The sequence below is a fragment of the Etheostoma spectabile genome, chromosome 8 (assembly GCF_008692095.1).
Source record: "Etheostoma spectabile isolate EspeVRDwgs_2016 chromosome 8, UIUC_Espe_1.0, whole genome shotgun sequence".
NCBI classification, from domain to species: Eukaryota; Metazoa; Chordata; class Actinopteri; order Perciformes; family Percidae; genus Etheostoma; species Etheostoma spectabile.
The window spans coordinates 30,438,020-30,455,313 of record NC_045740.1 but is presented as its reverse complement, the minus strand read 5'-3'; the positions used below and the strand labels follow the sequence as shown (position 1 = coordinate 30,455,313).

Genomic DNA, 17,294 nt, shown 5'->3' with positions numbered 1-17,294 from the left:
GTCCTGCGCGTTCGGACTTGTGGTGCGGCGACTTTTCCGCGCGCATCACTCCTGTGACACTGGACGACTCCACACTGTCGCTGCAACCACTTCCCGCCAGCGGCAGTCTTCAGGTCCCCAAAGTCTTCAGGCTTGTGTTTTGACCATGAAAGTTCGGACCCAAGGCTAGCACTGCCAGTTCGCCATTGTATTTTTTGGCGGGTCGAGAAACCCGGGGCCGCGCTCAGTAGTGGCCATGAGCGTCGGCCGCTTGGGCAGGCTGCTTTTCATCTGTGACAGCATCTCCGGACGACGTTTCTGTGCGACACGGGGGCACAGAGGAGCGTCCTGTCCTGCATCCCGTTTGACATGTTGACGCGTGGCCACGGCCCCCCCCTGGAAGCTGCAAACGTACCCCATCCGACATATTAAACGAGGTTCGTGGAATGTGTTTTGAAGGACAGCGGTGTTGGCTGGGATTTTTGTTACAGGCAAAGGTCGCCATTCCCCTCCTCTCGCCGATTTTTGTGTGCACATGGACTGTTAGTGGATGTAAGAACCGCTTTGATCAATGCTGTCAGTTTTTGCTCTTATACGGTTCATACTCGGCGGGGGGATTCTGTAAGACTGTCTAGTCATGCTCCATTTCGGATGACTTCCACCGTCTGCTTGCCGGTTTCCCGCCCTCACCAGCCCACTTTCTCTGCATCTACCATGAGCGATGGTGTGGAGCAATCCTATATCGCCACTACGGGTCCGCCCGTCTACGCCCGCGCTCCGCCTCACCCACCAAGCTTGCCGTTGCAAAGCTGATGTTTGCAAATATGACACCGGGCATAGTCCCACGTTCCAATTCGTGGGCGTCACCCCTCCACATCGCCCCTAAACCTGGCGGCGGCTGCGCCCGTGCAGCAATTACCGACGGACTTAATGAGCTACAACACCTGACCGCTACCCAGTCCGAACATACAGGATTTCTCTGGCCACCTGGCGGGTTAAGGTGATCTTTTCCAAGTGGACCTCTTCTGGGGTATCAAGCATGCCAGTACACCCACTGACGTTCCAAACACAGTGATCACGCCGTTTGGTCTGTTCGAGTTCCTGCGCATGCCATTCGGACTGAAAACGCAGCTCGTCTTTTCGGCGCCTCATGGACTCAGTTTTGCGGACCTGCCCGTTCTTTTTGTGTACTTGGTGACATCCTGGTGGTCGCAGCAATCAATCTCAACACCTGGCAAACCTTCGCACCCTGTTTGAGCGGCTTAGCCAACATGACTAATTATCAACCCCGTCAAGTGCCAGTTTGGTCTCTCCACCATAGACTTCCTGGCACAGAGTCAGAGAGAGCGGGTCCAGTCCCCCTCCCTTCAAAGTGGAGGCGGTCGCACAATTCCCCGCCCCCTCACTGTCAGAGCCCGCAGGGATTCTGGGAAGTGTGAATTTTACCATTGCTTCTTTCCTCGTGCCGCTCACTCATTCAGCCCTTAATGAGGTTGAAGGTAACCCAAGCGGCTGTGACTGGAACTGATAGCAGGGAGAAGCGTTCGCTGTCCACTAAGGAAAAGCCCTAGCGAACGCCACCCTGTTGTCTCCCCTTCTCCCACACCCCCAGCTGCCATCACCTCGATGCTCGACTACGCTGTCGGGCTCTCTACGAGCAGTGGGTGGTGGGGCCTGGCAGACGCTGGCTTTCTTGTAGCTCAGTTTACGCCCCAGTGAGCGAAGTACAACACTTCGCGACCGAGAGCATTGGGTCCTACCTTCGCCTTCAAGCATTTTCGTTCCCACTGGAAGCCGACCTTCACTGCTTTTGTGGACCACAAGAGCCGGACTTTGGCATGGCCAATTAGCTGACCTGGTCCCCGCGCCAGCAAGTCCTCTGTCCTACTTTCGGAGTTCACTACTGACTTGCAGCCCGTTGCCGTAAGAACAACCACGTGGCGGCCTGCCTGTCACGGGCCGTATAAGGGGCAGTCCATCTCGGTTTGGATTACAACCCCATGGCATGGATCGACCACAGACCCGGCCGTGAACTCCTGAGGACCTCGACTACTGGGCTGAAAGTTAGGAATGTGGTTTTTGTGGCGATGCTGCACCACACTCCTGTGTGACGCTCCCCAGGCCGTCCTCGGCCACTCGTCCCCACAGATGGAACGTAAGTTTTTGATGCCATTCATGGTCTCTCCCACCAGTTTCGAAGTGCACCAAAACTGGTTGCAGCAAAGTTTGTTTGGCGCGCCTCAAAAGGCGTTGGGGGACTGGGCCCACACTGTGTTGACTGCCCAACGGTTCAAAGTGAACCGTCACACTAAAGCCCCGTTTAGAGGGGTTCCCGGTCCAGAGAGACGTTTTGACCATAGTGACTTTGGTCTGGTTGTCCCCCTGCCCCTCTAACGGTTTCACATACCTGTTGTACCATGGTTTGACAGACCACCCCGGCCTGGCGTACCACTGACGTCAGTGACGGCTTGTGAGATGACAACGGCCATTTATCGGCACTTGGTTGCCACAGACATCTCCTCTCAGGGAGCACAATTCACCTCAAGCTGTGGAATGCTTTTGTCCACTGCCACGGTTCCCTGGTCTGCTACTCTCCAGCGGTCTACCCTTACTGGACAGGCCAGCTTTTTGTGCCTGTCCCCACTTCCTGTCACGGACCTTCTCGTCACACATCCCCGCTGGCTGCAGACGCCTGCTATTTTTTCGTCCGCCAGGAGGCCCACAGGTGACCGCTATCCCGCCCTACGGGGCCCATTTCGAGTTTTGGAGTCAGGTGACCAATATTTTGTAGTGGACAGGGGCGGAAACCAAGGCGACTTTCCATTGACCCCTTCAACCTGCTCACTTTGACTGGCCAGGCCTTTGACCTGTCCAAACCCCACAACGTGGTCGGCCACCGGCTCTGCCCCTGCCCAATCCCCCCTTCCGACCTCCCCGGTGGACCCCTACACCCGTTCATGACGAGTCACCATGCTGTGCTGGCCCCCCCAGCCTCCACACGCGCAGAACAAATTCTGTCTTTTTGATATGGGGATCTGGGGGAACGTGTGTAGTGCCTGTGCATACTAATTCACCTTGTTATAAGTGTTTCCACACACTTTATTAGAACAATTAATTTACTTACCCTTGAGTCCCACAGTTCATGATAACTGTTCAGGGAACACGGCCCTTTAATGTTTTGAAGGCGTGATGACTGTGACGTTTATGAGGTTGGCATTAGCTCAGCACCTTATTCTGTACTCCTCTTGGTTTTCCCCTGTTGAATACGAGCCACGCTTCTCGTGTGCTCAAAGTGGGAAATTGTCTTTGCATCTTGCCGCTTTTCACACAGCGACCACACAGCCGACTCCAACAACTGCTTCACGCCTGAAATGGAAACCTCTGCTTGTGGGGGGGGTTTCTGAACTCAGTCGGCAAAGCTGCCCCATCTGCTTTGAGTGTCCACACAATTACAGGTGAAAAACAGTTAACTAACTTTTTTGGACAACTAGTCGGGCAAAATTTGCTGAAAAACCTAAGTGATTGCGGGCTGATCAAAATTTGGAAGGGGCCGGATTTGGTCCCGGGCCTTGAGTTTGACACGTGATCTACACTCCTAATAAAAAACTATCTATATACATTATAATCACTCGTGCATTATTCCATTACATTAAGATCTCAGCCCTAGTCAACTGTCTCAAGGGATCTGAAGGTAATTATCAACATGATCCCATAAATAAGGGGAACGCCGCTGATTTTACATATCGGTCTGTCTCCAGGTGTACTGCATATGTAAAGAGTTACATAAGCCTTTTTCCTTTGATGATGGCCTTAACTGATGTCCCTTGCAGTCGTCGTCTTGGTTCTAAACCTACAAGTTTTAAAACGTTTGGGTGGGGGCTGCGCTGCTACGTTGGCCACTACACATAACGCACCTGAATGTCTGCACCTGGCCGTGCTATGCTAAAAGCGGCTAATGTAGCCGACCAAACCCCACCCAGCCTCCGACCAAATTGATGTTGCATTGTGGTTAGCGCACAGGTTTTTCACAGGAAGAAAAACATAAAAAAGACATATCTCTGGTTCTCTACACCACATTTACTTCCCATAGTTAATAACCCCCCCCCAAACGCTAAATATCACGGGGTGTGTCTCAAACCCAGATACCAGCATATCAACTAGTTCTTTCACATTAGAAAATGGAAGACTTTATGTTTTTCTTTCATATGATTTCCTTTTGTGTTTATTTATCGAAATCAATGTATTGATTTGCCTTTCCTGTGTTGTTCCTGTCTCAGGGAGCCAGAGAGCAACTGAGAATCAGGGTCCAAGGGACATCTGATCTAAAGTAAGACACTGATAGTCTGTGTGTGTGTGTGTTTGTGTGTGTGTGTGTGTGTGTGTGTGTGTGTTGTGTGTGTGTGTGATGTGTGTGTGTGTGTATATATATATATTATATATATATATGTGTGTGATGTATAATTTGTAAGTGTCTTTTCCCTCCCATAAAAGGGGTGACCGAGGACTGAGGGGGCATCGGACTCCGGAGATAATGGCTGGGTTCCCGGGTCCTAAGGTACGTTATATCTGTTTTACATTTTTTTACAATTTTTCCTGCATCTGCGAGAAAGCCAGGTGTGGCCTTGTATACTTTATTGCTCTCTAATCTGTAAACTTGATTTTTTTAGGGTGACAGGAACCAAGGAAGACCAGGTCCTCTTGACCAATGGGTTTGTTGTGACCCAGGGACACCAGTGAGTTGACAGAAAGTCCCTTACCCACTGGACAAACACCCTTTAACATCGGTGTTGTTTTTGTCTGCAGTGGAAGTTACAATTGGCCCGAGGGGTCCTCAGTGTCACTGTGGGGGGGCCTCGAATTTTTGTTACTTTTGAAAGTTTTTAAAAATGTCTTAACACACTCCCACTTAGTATCAACACATCAAAATCAGCAACTGATGCTAGTCCTTACGGCCAATAGACAGGTCATCACGAGTAGGCCATCCACAGAAACCGTTCCCTAAGGACCCTGTGCCACGTGCTGTTTCCACATTAACTAGAATTATAAAAAATGGCAACTATTTTAATACTTAGTATGTATGCACTAAAAGGATGTGTAAAGCTTTAGGCTGCCTACACGTTACTGTAGGCCCAGTTTAATATGCACTTTCATTTTATCAGTAGTAGGGTCCCTGCTTTCATAACGGTCTGGCTTAAAATATCATTGAAGCTTCAGAGACAATTTGGTCGTGGCTGAAAAGTTTTTAAAGTGCGGTGGTGTTGTGGGAGTATGACCCCGCCTTGGTGTGGGAAATCCGGGATTCATTCCCACCTGGAATCATCTACCAATGTGTCCCTGAGCAAGACCCTTAAACCCCTAGGCGTGCAACCTCTGTAATTGTAGGACTTGTGATTGCTTTGGTAAAAGCGTCGTACCCAGCCCTACTCCGCTAGGGGCAGCGGTATTTATCTCCTTTTTGCCCCTTTTCCGGCGCTATGCTTTAGCTTATTGTTTCAACCAAATTCCTTCTGTCTTTCTGCAAGCGATGCTCGGACATTGTTCCAAATAGTGGGCACCGAGTCCTTTTGGGCTGTGTGATGGAAAATCACATTTTTCATAACATATTACTATTGACTTGTTTTTGTTTTTTGCTGTGTCTTTTGTATTTTGATGTATGTCCCTGATGGCCTACCTGGATGTCTCTGTTTATCTAAATTGCAGAGACGGCTTTTCTCTACCTCCTATTTTGTCACAGATTTTGGGGGTCAGAGGCAGATGACTGATAGTCAGAAGGGCTGTTCATTTGACCCCCGGCAGCTTTTTTACAGCAACTTTATTACTTTAAATCATATTTATGTCTTCCAGTTTAAATTACTATAAAATGTCATATCTGTTAATGCTAACATTTGATATTTCTCTTGTTTTGCTGAGTTTAGGTCCGCGGGGCCACCGGGGATGCAGGATCGCCAGGGTTTCCCGGTGGGTCTCCCAGGGCCAAGGTCGTCCAGGACAAGGGCTCACTACGACTAGCATGTTCCAATTATCCATCCTTTATTTAAGATTGTCTGCAATGCACGGGGATACACATTCCAAAACAATGACAAAGTCTTACAAAATATGAATGTGACAAAATAGGTTGAAGAACCCTCTTTTTAAAGTTATTTATAAATTGTGGTATAGGTATTAGGCCTTCCACTGAAAGTGTTAAGGAACCTATTGTTTTGCAAGAATTGTTTATTTTTCCGAGTCCTTCGTTGCATTTTTGAAGCGGATAGAACCACTAATCTTACAAGAATGTGCACATGCTCTATGTCAGACCTGGGGATAAAGTTCGGTAGTGAGTGGGCTCGGCCGTTTACCAGGGGCTCCAAAGCGCCCCATAACCTTCCATGACATCAGGTAGCTCTGTGCATCCTCATGACAAAAAGTTATTAAAAGAATTTGATAGCAAAAGAATGCGCAAGTTTAGAGGACAACTTCCTGTAGTTGGCTGTTGAACAGGAGTTGTGTATGTTGGCCACAGTGATTCGGATGGTGGAGTTGGGGATGAGCATCCTTGACATATTTGGAGTGAATTATTTTTCTTACTTCCCAGAACGTTAATCCGAGCTGCCGAAATTTGCTGTTTGCCTCGGAAAAAATGCACATGTATGGAGGACTGACTTCCTACGTGGTAGTCCAACAGGAAGGGGCACCCGCTAGGTCGACAGAGGGAACTCTGTTCCACTAAGGTTGTGCGCAACCATGCTTGGAGGGGTCTAGGCCCGTTCATTTCTGCTTGCAGCCTTATGTTTTATATTAATTGTTACACGGCCTATTTTGTCATTATTCTAATCATTCATATTATAGTTGTAATATTTGAGTGCTAATATGCCAATATGATTTGTTATTTCCTGGGTCTTACTGACTCCGTAACCCCTACCTGTGTGTTTCTTGCAGCGATCGGGGGTATGATGGTCTCAAAGGCAGCCGTGACCTCCAGGATTTGGACAAGGTGATAAGGACGGTTAAAGACGGTTGGGATCGCAACCCCTGTGATACTGTGAACGGTGACCCGTCTAACCTGTATCCTGTCTGACCCTCAGGGAACCCTGGAGGCCCCAGGGTGCCAGGCATGGTGGGGCTTTCTCAGGGCAGGCATCCAAGGAGATAAGCAAGCCAATAAACATTTCAGGAATCTGCTCCCCCCATTATCCTTTCTTTGTGTAGCTATATTTTAAATTGTTTCCTTTGTCCATAGGGGACCACGGGCCAGCTGGCCTCTGGTCCAGAGGACCTCCTGGAACTGGGTATTGGACCAAAGTTAGTAGCAGTTTTTTTCAATTCATATGTATTTGAATTATTTAATGAAGGTTTGATACATTTTTTATTATTGTCCAGCCCTGCCCCCACGCCCACCCACCACAGCCCGAGCCAGCCCACCCCTTGTTGGTTGGTGGATTACACTGGGCGGTTGTATTATCTAAGGAATGGGTGAAGCGTACACGATATTAAGCAGGGCATGACAGCAACCAGACTTACCAGGGCTCACCTTTTCAATGTGTGTTTTTTTACATATATAAACCCAATAATCTTAAAACTTGAAATTAAATATACATTTTATTTGTTGCGTCCTAAATCTTAAAGCTAACGTTTCTGCCAACAAATTCAGCTGTTGTGCGACAGCGCGTTTGAAAGTATGAAAAGAAATCGGTGCTAATAGGCACCGCTGCCCGTTTTCGGTGCTTCATTACAGCGCCACTTAATTACTGCTCCTGCCCGGCATAAATGCGTAAGACGTAAATCCACCGTTACCATAGGAATCTGGCCATGGAACAAGGCTTTTAAGAGAATGTGAGATAACGCTCTGATTGGTTTTGCACGTTACGCCCAAACTACACCTAGGAGTAATAGATATAAAACTTTCTAAAGGCCATAATGATTAAATGTAAATGTTGAAACATTTTGGATGCACCTGTTTCAGCTGATTCAGGCCCTTGAAAATGAACGCGATATTAGTACATGCAAATACTTAAATAAGCATATATGTGTAATACTGAGCCTTAACGGTGTTTCATGGACGGAAGGATATTAACTAGTTGCCTATAAGATTGTATGATGCAAAAGTCAGCTCAGAGGCGTGTTATCAGTACTTCTTTATTGGAATGTAAATTGTACATCCCATCGCTAGCGCAGGGATCTGGGAGACAACGATTCCTCTACCCGGATGGCGCCTTTTATCCCCCCCACACACACACACACACACACACACACACACAATTGCTGTAGCCAGAGGACCAGGAGGATTAACAAAAACATGATGAATTCTTCTGGATTTGGCCACCTCATTGATCATTCAGTGATTTATTGGTTTCCCAGTGACCACGGTTTCCCTGGAGAGCCTGGACCTCAGGCAAGAGGGGTGTTGGTGAACCAGATCAGGTAGGCCAACCAAACCCCCTTTAAATAAAGCAGGTTCAGTGTAAAGCAAAGTGGCACCTAGGAGTTTGAGTAATGTGGGTTTTTTTCAGGGGAGCCCGGCCTGACGGGACGGCTGGGATACCTGGCTTCCTGGGAGGAGTAGCTGTTGGGCCTAAGGTGAGTCAGGACTGCAGGCCAAAAGGTACACATTTTAAAGTTTTGTAAGTTGTATGGTCCTTTTGGCAGATATGGAACATACCCAGTTACCTACAGTTAGTTAGCCTACTTCCGTATTTTGAAATGGGTAGTCATAGATAAACTTGCGCAAATGTCTAGTACATTCGCCCATCCCTTAGGTAATTTGCTCCAAGGATGTATTTTAATCTGTGGAGACCCTGAGTGTTTCCCAGCTCTGATAATGATAACAGGCTCTCGTGAACCCACAGGACCCAGACTTTAACTGTACTATGTTAGAAATAAGTGAGAGACAAAAGGAAGTGGAAAAACAACAACACATAAGTAGTTGTGAACATAAAATGACCCCGCGTCTGCATTATGTCCCACCTCAGCCCCTCGCTTCAGCTGGTTGACATATCAGAAGTTAAAGACACAAGTCAGGTTGTCTCTAAAAGTAACTCCTGGTACCCCACACTGAAGGTCCTGCACGAGGTCCCAGGATGGTTTGCTCCCCCTCCTACACACACAACGCATCACAAGCACATTTGTTGCGCTATTGGGCATGTTGGTTAATGCTCTGATATGGCGTGTCTGCTGTTTAATCTAGGGTGAGATGGGGTTTGCCAGGTCGGCGAGGTCAGAAGGAGCGCCGGGCAAAGGTTTCCCGGGTGAAAGGTATGCAACTCACCATGATCCAATCTGCCCAGGGTTTTATATTTCCAGAATCTACGAGTTCTCCGATTGCTTTTTGTTTTAACGTGACAAAAGTTGCTTTGTAGTAATACCCTTGCATGTGGGTTCGTTGAAGGTGCAAGTTGTAAAACTGGCACGTATGCAAGCAGTCTTGGTATGGATTGTGTAAGCGTTTACAGTACATATTTACATATCATTATGTGATACTTACCAGGTACTGTACATGCAATGGGATGATTTACTGGATTTTTTGTAATGAACATCAGAGATTCCGTTTGAATTCACGTATCCCTTCTATTACAGTACCAGACCTGTTGAGATGTAAGACGTCTGTGCATGTGTTTTTCACAGGGGACAGACCAGGTGACCGTGGACGAGGGGCCTTTCAGGGTCCCAGTCCCGTGGACCCGCTGGAGCTAAGGTAAGTGAATACTTGTACGCCTAAGCACTGTCTAATAAGGAGTACATTATTATTCCCCTGGGGGATTTAAAAACACCCAGTACAGACACACACACCACAGGACCATGCAGTTGGAGAGTTGTTGGAGTGGGTCAGGGCCCAGTAACTGCCAAGAAAATCCAAAGCTGACACTGACAGACATCAGTAGATGACATCACAAATCAGCGTTGTGGTTTTTTTCGGAAGCCTCCTTATCAAAGCTGTTTTACTATATTTTGATTTATGGTATTTTATATATTTATTTTTATATATTTGTCTTGAGACGTGCATTTATCAATGTAGCCCTTTGTCTGCAGGGAGGAGCTGGAGGTCCAGGTGGGGCCTACCTGACCGGCCGGGCGTGGCTTAACCGACAAAGGTGATGGACACACTCACACACACACCACACACAAACAACTGACTTACAAGCTTAGTCCTGTGATTGTGTGATGGGTGACGTTCATATTGTTGCACAGTTACACTCTTGCTTACAATCATCTACTTTCACCATCATTGCAAACAGACTATGTTGCCTCAACACACCTGATGACTGGGGCTAGGTATCCTGTGTGATCTCTGTTCCAAATTGTTGCAGCATAGCAACTAAAGCTTTTTCCTGTTACTGTACTGTGCTTTTCATTTCATGTTCACCTATAACCAGGTGTTGTTTTTGATCTTTTTATTATTTTATGTGATTTGCTATTGGTTTTGGTGCCTAAACTTAAGTGTTTTTGGCAGCTGGCGCTCACTTTTTCTGTCTAAATGCCTCTACCACGCCCAGAAAGCACCGTCACCTGCGCTGGTACCGGCTTCCCGAGCTCTGTAGAGGCTGGCTACAGCCGAAACTCTGCGCTTGGATTTCATCCTTCTATGGAACTATAGACTGTTCACGTTACAGCGCTTTACTAAATACTTCTATTTTAAGTATATAATGGCCATTGTTGAGTAGCATTGATCACTTTGAGGGGGGGTACATTTTGTCCCACCGGTGAAAAAATAATTCCAGGCAATGCAGGGTATGTAGACAGAAAAGGGAAAGGCCAAGTTAAAGCTGTCATATTGTAAATTGAAACCACATAAATCTCCCCTGCGTTTTATCCATTGTTTCTGTAAAAGAAAAACGCTGACTGAAGTCATGCAAATACAGTGGTTACAGCTGATTCCCATCTAGGAAACCACTTGAGCTTCTTCATCACATGACCATCTTTTTACAGTATTCTTTACTGCAACTGTACAGTAAGTGAGTGTTTGTACCTTTGACCAGCACAGGATTACAGTAACCCCCAGTCACAACCGGATTCTATGTTACAGTAGTACACACAGTAAAGAGTAAGATGGGCGGATTTTGTGTTGAAAAGGGAACCACCCAACACAGTACAACGATGATACCAAAGAAGGACACATTCACTGACACGAGGGAGAGGAAGACAACCGCTGCCCTGGACATTCTGTCTCTGGTTCCTTTTTTCATGAACCGTACATTCTTGCTCTGCCACGCCCCATATAAAGTTCAGTGCAGATGGTGAGACAAGTACACCAGATGATGTATGCGGAACACCCAAAAAGCAGCTAATCTATGCCAAAATCGCATCCATTCCCAAATAGGCCAAAGCGCGAAGCTTCTTTGTTTAAAAACACTACCATCACTGCAGACTGTGAATGGGTCGAACAGCCTGACTTAGAGGAATCGCAGAATGAGTCAACCTAGTCAGATTCACATCTACGATATAAGCATGACAATACAAAACACACATTTTGAGGGGTTAAATATATAACCTATATCCTACCACCACACTATATATTATAAGATCCAGTACATGATTGTATTGCTTATGTATTGAAGTCAAATGTGGGTTGTTTGGTCACTTGTCCAAAAAAACAGGGGATCCTGGCCTACCGGACCAGGCTGGACCTTTGGAGAACCTGGAGTCGAATCATTGGCCGAAGAGTAGACATCTCTCTATCATGTCTCATTATTCCCCAATACTTTAATTAATGTTAGGGGGTGAATGTTGAGGTCAGTTAAATCCTTACAGTAGGTGTCGCAACTACCCACCGGTAGGTCAGTTACCGTTTGGTCCCCAGGTCTTGACTGTTCTTCTGACTCTTCCTGTCAGGGTTACAAAGGAACAGGGACCTGTGGGGGCGCCAGGAATGAAGGTGAGAGGCTTCCCAGGACCACAGGTTGGGGAAACAGCCATCACCAGAGGGCACAGTTGAATGATCCTCCTATTCATGCGTGGACAGAGACTTTGTGTTGAGTGATGAACACTTTTCCTTGATCATTAGGGCTGCCTGCGGCTTACCCAGAGTGAAGGAGAGTGGAGTCCTGCCAGGTACAGACTCCCGGGAGCTAGGTGAGGTCGTGAGGTGTTTAAACACGGGTCACCAGACGCATCAGTCCACCAGACGATGGCAGCATAATGTAGAGCGCCACAGTTCTCTGTAACTCTATAATCAGAATATATTTGTGTTGCGTGTCACAGAATACGTCTTCTAACTAAATAGTCAGTGTGAATAATAAGTAGCGCAGGTGAATAATTAACACATTGAGCCTGTTGTGGATAAAACAACTAACCGTTCTAACACTGCAGAGGGAGGAGCCAGAGGCAGTGAACGTCTCACTGTGGGTCTCTGGTGCTCATGGTGTCGAGTCTGCGCTGAACGCCGCTCCCTCCACAGCCCCAGTGTATTGTGAGTGGGGGGAGAGTCAGTATTTTGGACAGCCAGCCTCTCTTGACAGACGTCTTTAAGAACAGGTACAAGTACTACGGGAAGTACGCCTAAGACAGACATAGGGCCTACATTACAAGTCACTGTATAAAAAATACGGTTACGTCAAAGTTTTCCACTGTAACTGTAGTTTTAAAAAACATCTTTAAATCACTTCAAATAATTCCCGTGATTTTAGGCTTCAGGGGGCCGCCGGGCTTTCAATAGACCGGTGGGAAACCCTAGGTTACTCATGTTAGAGCCCCACGAATTATCACCAAGTTAGGCTTTTCACAATCGCCGTATTGCCATTTTCAGAATCATTCATATGACAAATGAAATTATCGATAAATGATATTGAAAAACAAAAAAAAACGCGACGTCAACATGTATATACGTGATGGTGTTGCAGACTGTCCACCAGAGGATGATCACACACGTTATCAACTTCATACAGGCCCATGTGGACCGATTTGAAACAGATCTGGTAACCTGTTGTTTATCCTGTTTGTTTGGAAAGACCATAGCTGACTAGAACAACCTAAAATGTTGTGTAGGTGCTGCATAAGATAGATAGATATGTAATGGGACATATTTTTATTGCGGTTCTCTGTTTGCACAGGGTGACGAGGCCGCCGGGCGTGCCGGGGCCTCGGGCCCTCCTGAGTTGGTCTTAATGGACCAAAGGTCGTGTGTGTACAATGCAGTCTGAGAAGGATTTAAAACTCTATTGTTAACTAGAATCCATTCCTCTGCATATCATCATGTTTTAAAGCCGTACTAACTGAGATTGCTGTGATGTGTGGTATTCCCAGGCTCTACAGGGCAGCCTGGCCCACCGTGGCAGTTGGGCAGGATCAGAGAGGGCCCAGGGACCAAAGGTAGGCCATCAAAACACTTAAAAAGGCTGGTATAGTGTCATTCAACCAGGGATCACATGTTATTAAACTACGGTCGGATCGTTTTTCTTTGTTACCGGTGCTAAAACGATCTTTTTAAAACAGTGCCAGTGGCTGTCATACTTAAAAAGTTGTTTTTTTTTTTTTTTAGAATAAGAAAATGGAAGACCATCAAACCAGGTGGCTTGTTTATTGCTAAGGCATGTGAATCTACATAAATGATTTATTAAAAAGTAATAACATAATTATTTCACCAGTAAATGCTTTAAACAACAAAACAACCACCAGATTGGAAAAGGTATCTATTATTGATAAGATACTTTTCCTCTGGTGTTGTTTTGATGCTTCTTAGGCTACCGTCGGTTGTTTTTCCGGCACAGTCGTAGCAGTCAGAACTGTTGTATTTGCCGGTGGGAATCCTCTTCCTGTGAATACCGTCACAACGTTTCACCGGTAGCTGTCACGCATTTGAAACCGAGTTAGACTAGCAGGGCCACGTTACCTGCTGTCAAGTTAAATGTTAAACTAGCGGGACATGCAGCGATGTTGTTACTCTAACGTCTGTGTCGGAGCATCAGAGGGGCAGCCGGACGCATTGAGTGGCACCGGTATGAGGCTATGATCTATTCAGTGTGGTGGAGACCGATAGTTTAGGCACCCAACGTAAATTCCAACAAGATCATATTGTTGAACACACAGGGGGGTTGGTACAGCCTCTGGTGGAAGCTGGAAAATAGTGTGATAGGCTGTCCCGGTTGAGACGTACGCCCCTGCTGGACCATCAACCAATCAATGGAAGACTTCCAGATATGTCCTATTTGCGATTGATGACTCTTGACACACTAACCATCATCCTGCTTTATTCTGGTAGACGCCTGGGGTTAGGGGGACCAATTGCCCATCGGGGGCCAACGGGGAGGCCTTTCCCAGGGGAGAATGGTAAGACACAATACAGCTACTGCATGTGCCAGTGGCTGCATGGCCTGTGACATGATGATCTGATTAGCATGCTCCAACTTGCTCTACTAATGATGACTTTTTGCACACACACCACCACACACACACACACACCATGCACACACAGCACACACCACACACCACGGCACACACACACACCAGGTGACAGAGGCATGCTGAGACCGGGGAAGGAAGGAGACAAGGGAGACTATGGAGAACGGGATCAACTCGACTAATGGTATATATAACAGTCCATTTTGGATACATTTATCACTGACGGTGTTGGATGGAACAAACATTATTAGCAATTACCGTGAAATCGGACGTCCCTTACACCCGGTTGTAACAAACTCCCAACGGTTGAATACTGATGCTTGGTATCCTGTTTCTCAAGCTGGATACGACTCAAGAGCTCGCCCTCGTCTCTGTAAGGGACCAACGGGCGAGCCGCAGACTGGAACGCCTGTTAAATGACGTAGCACTGACGGGCGCAACAGTAGAGGTGTCCAAGACTTCAAATCTGCAAAAGACGCAGGTTTCGTGGGGGTGGATGGATCAAAACACAGGCCTTTAACCGCGAGACGGGGTCTTGTCATGTTCTTGTCCCGCTTGTCACATGTGTATGTACCCCACCCCCATATTTCTTTTCTTAACCAAAACTGTTCTTTGTGCCGTCTGTCAGTTGAACTTACGTCCTGACTAAGTAGAAGAGTCTCGAACCCCACACCTCTATAACTGACGGCCAAAGGGCAAGAAAGTGTCAAATAAATGTCCCAAATATGTCAAATAGTGGACGCCAAGAGTGCCGACCAAGCCCCTTCAGATTTGACGCTAAAAGGAGGGACTTTTTGTCGTCATAACAAACTGCCAGAAAGGCCGCGACCCAGCAGCGCTTTTTGTCTCAATGGGGTGAGAACGTGTTCTCTTAACAAACTCACGGGGCCGGTCATGGAGATTGGCCCACATGTTATCAATCCCAATTCCTAATCGGAGTTTATGTTACAGGGGAGGGCTGGAGAAAGGGAGAAACCCAGACTGACGGGAGCTAAGTGACTGGCAACAATGACGCTGATCTTTCTATCTTAAATTGAAATTGAGACTTTTTTCTTTTTGGTCTTCTGTGTTTCTGCACTCAGAGAGAAGAGGTCATCAGGATTATAAGGGAAATCGTGGTAAGTTGACCACATTGTATCAAGTTTCAACGTTACTCATAGTCAATGTCTAAAAGTGTAAATTAAGTCACAAATATAAAAACATATGAATTGCAATGCGTACCCACTAAAAAAGCTTTGAAACGTAGCATAGAGGAGTATAAGACAAAAAGCACTCTAATTAAAGTTGGGTCAAAACAAAATCCAAGACGCTTGTCTTTTCGAAAAAGAAGAAATCCTGATTCCCATGCCCTCTAACTAGAATAAATTAAAATCAACAACGCGTTGGCGTCCAGCCTCTCACGCACCAAGTTACAGGAAGGTACTCAGGTGAAAACATAAGCATCAGTGGGACAATTGGTATTCATGGTCACCAATCATCTATCTTTGTAACACAGTGTTCCTTATAGTGCGTTCCATTTTACTCTTGGTTTATTTTCCGGGAAACGTATCCGCCTCCTCAGCCAGTCTCCGACAGTCAACGATTGTGGTGTTAGCTAGTTAAGCTCTAACTTGGGAAGGCAGCTGACGCAGGAAAAGCTGAACGAACAGAAAATCGGGTTACAAATTCTTTTAACGCTCCATTTTACACACAAGCGTTCGGTGATTGGCCTCAGGCCCCTCCTTGAGTTTGGGAATGCAGCAGTAAGCTACTTTGAAACTTGAAAATAGCCTTAATTGAAGTACATTTGGAAACAGATAAAAAAAATGGGTGATCATTTATTTTAACTATGGACAATTCGTGATTAATGGGAATAAATATTTCTACATATGTTGCGATTTTAAACATATTGCAATATTCTGCAATATCTTGTTAATTTAAACCTTTTTCCAACATCATCCAGTTTCGAAAAGCGTCCCCAGAACTGAAACTTTAAGTCCAACTCTGTTTTATCTAAAAAGAAGCCATTTCCTTTTTGTTCATCTCACTCTCACTGTTCTTACTGCAGAATGGACAACTCCACCACCACATATTAATATATATATCATTTAATAACAAAAGATCCATACTTGGCGACGGTGTTCGATCCATATGCCACTGAAAATATTGCGCTACACGCCTGTATCTGATTTTTCTCCAACCCTAGTTCGATGGCACACATTTACATCATTTCTTTGTTTAAAGTACTTCTATTTAGGTATGTAATACATCGCTATTCTCTATTCATTCAACATAATTCAGCAGCCAGGGCTATGTAGACCGAAAGATGAAAATGTGACAACTTCTTCTTGACACAAGGCCCCATTCATCACCTGAAGACAGTTTTTTCAAGTACTCACATTCTATCTATCTTTTTCCCAACGATTTTAAAGCAGCAGTACTTGGATGTGTTTCCTCGACGGGAACTCTTTGAGCGGGTCCTTCTGGAGCCCTCGGGGGGTTTCCATCGTAGAAAGACGGAGTTTGGAGCAAAGCCAACGTTTCGTCCTGCTCACAAAGCCGACTCCGTATTTTTGCTTTCCAGAGCTGGACCAAATGAAACAAACACATATGAGCAAGGATTTTTTTACAGTAAATGACAGAGGAATAATTTCTATATTAAGCAGGCATTAATAATACACCAAAGTAGTAGTAGTAATTTATACCCCCCCTTGGCTAATATTAACTAGTTACCCTCTGAGTGATTTGTACTGACAAAGAAGAAGTGTGACTGATATTACGGAGTTAATAAAATATTGCTAATATGGAGGTTGTCATTCACTGTCATAAACATGTTGGAGTTTTTGGTACTACCTTTCCCCATCATAATTTCCATCCACCATTTCCATGGCAATGTTCCAAGATTTAATTAAAAAAGAAAACTTTCGGGGAAAAGATGTGTATTCATGAAAATAAATCATGACCATTGGAAGCCACGACAGAAGCTCTCCAACATATTTTACCGTTAATCAACTCTTAGATTTAGT

The 17,294-nt window shown here is 45.9% G+C and overlaps 1 protein-coding gene and 1 long non-coding RNA gene across 2 annotated transcripts in view; one reads left to right on the top strand and one right to left on the bottom strand.

Annotated features, from left to right (window-relative positions):
- The window catches only part of LOC116693377 (collagen alpha-1(XXVIII) chain), a 71,301-nt gene that overhangs the window by 23,156 nt on the left and 30,851 nt on the right, over positions 1–17,294 (bottom strand). The gene's annotated exons all lie outside the window — the stretch shown is intronic.
- Positions 1–17,294, top strand: part of LOC116693495 (uncharacterized) — a 42,160-nt gene that overhangs the window by 5,331 nt on the left and 19,535 nt on the right. The window contains exon 3 of the long non-coding RNA XR_004332932.1: positions 14,214–14,217. This is a non-coding gene — a long non-coding RNA (uncharacterized LOC116693495). The remainder of the gene's footprint in view (positions 1–14,213; positions 14,218–17,294) is intronic.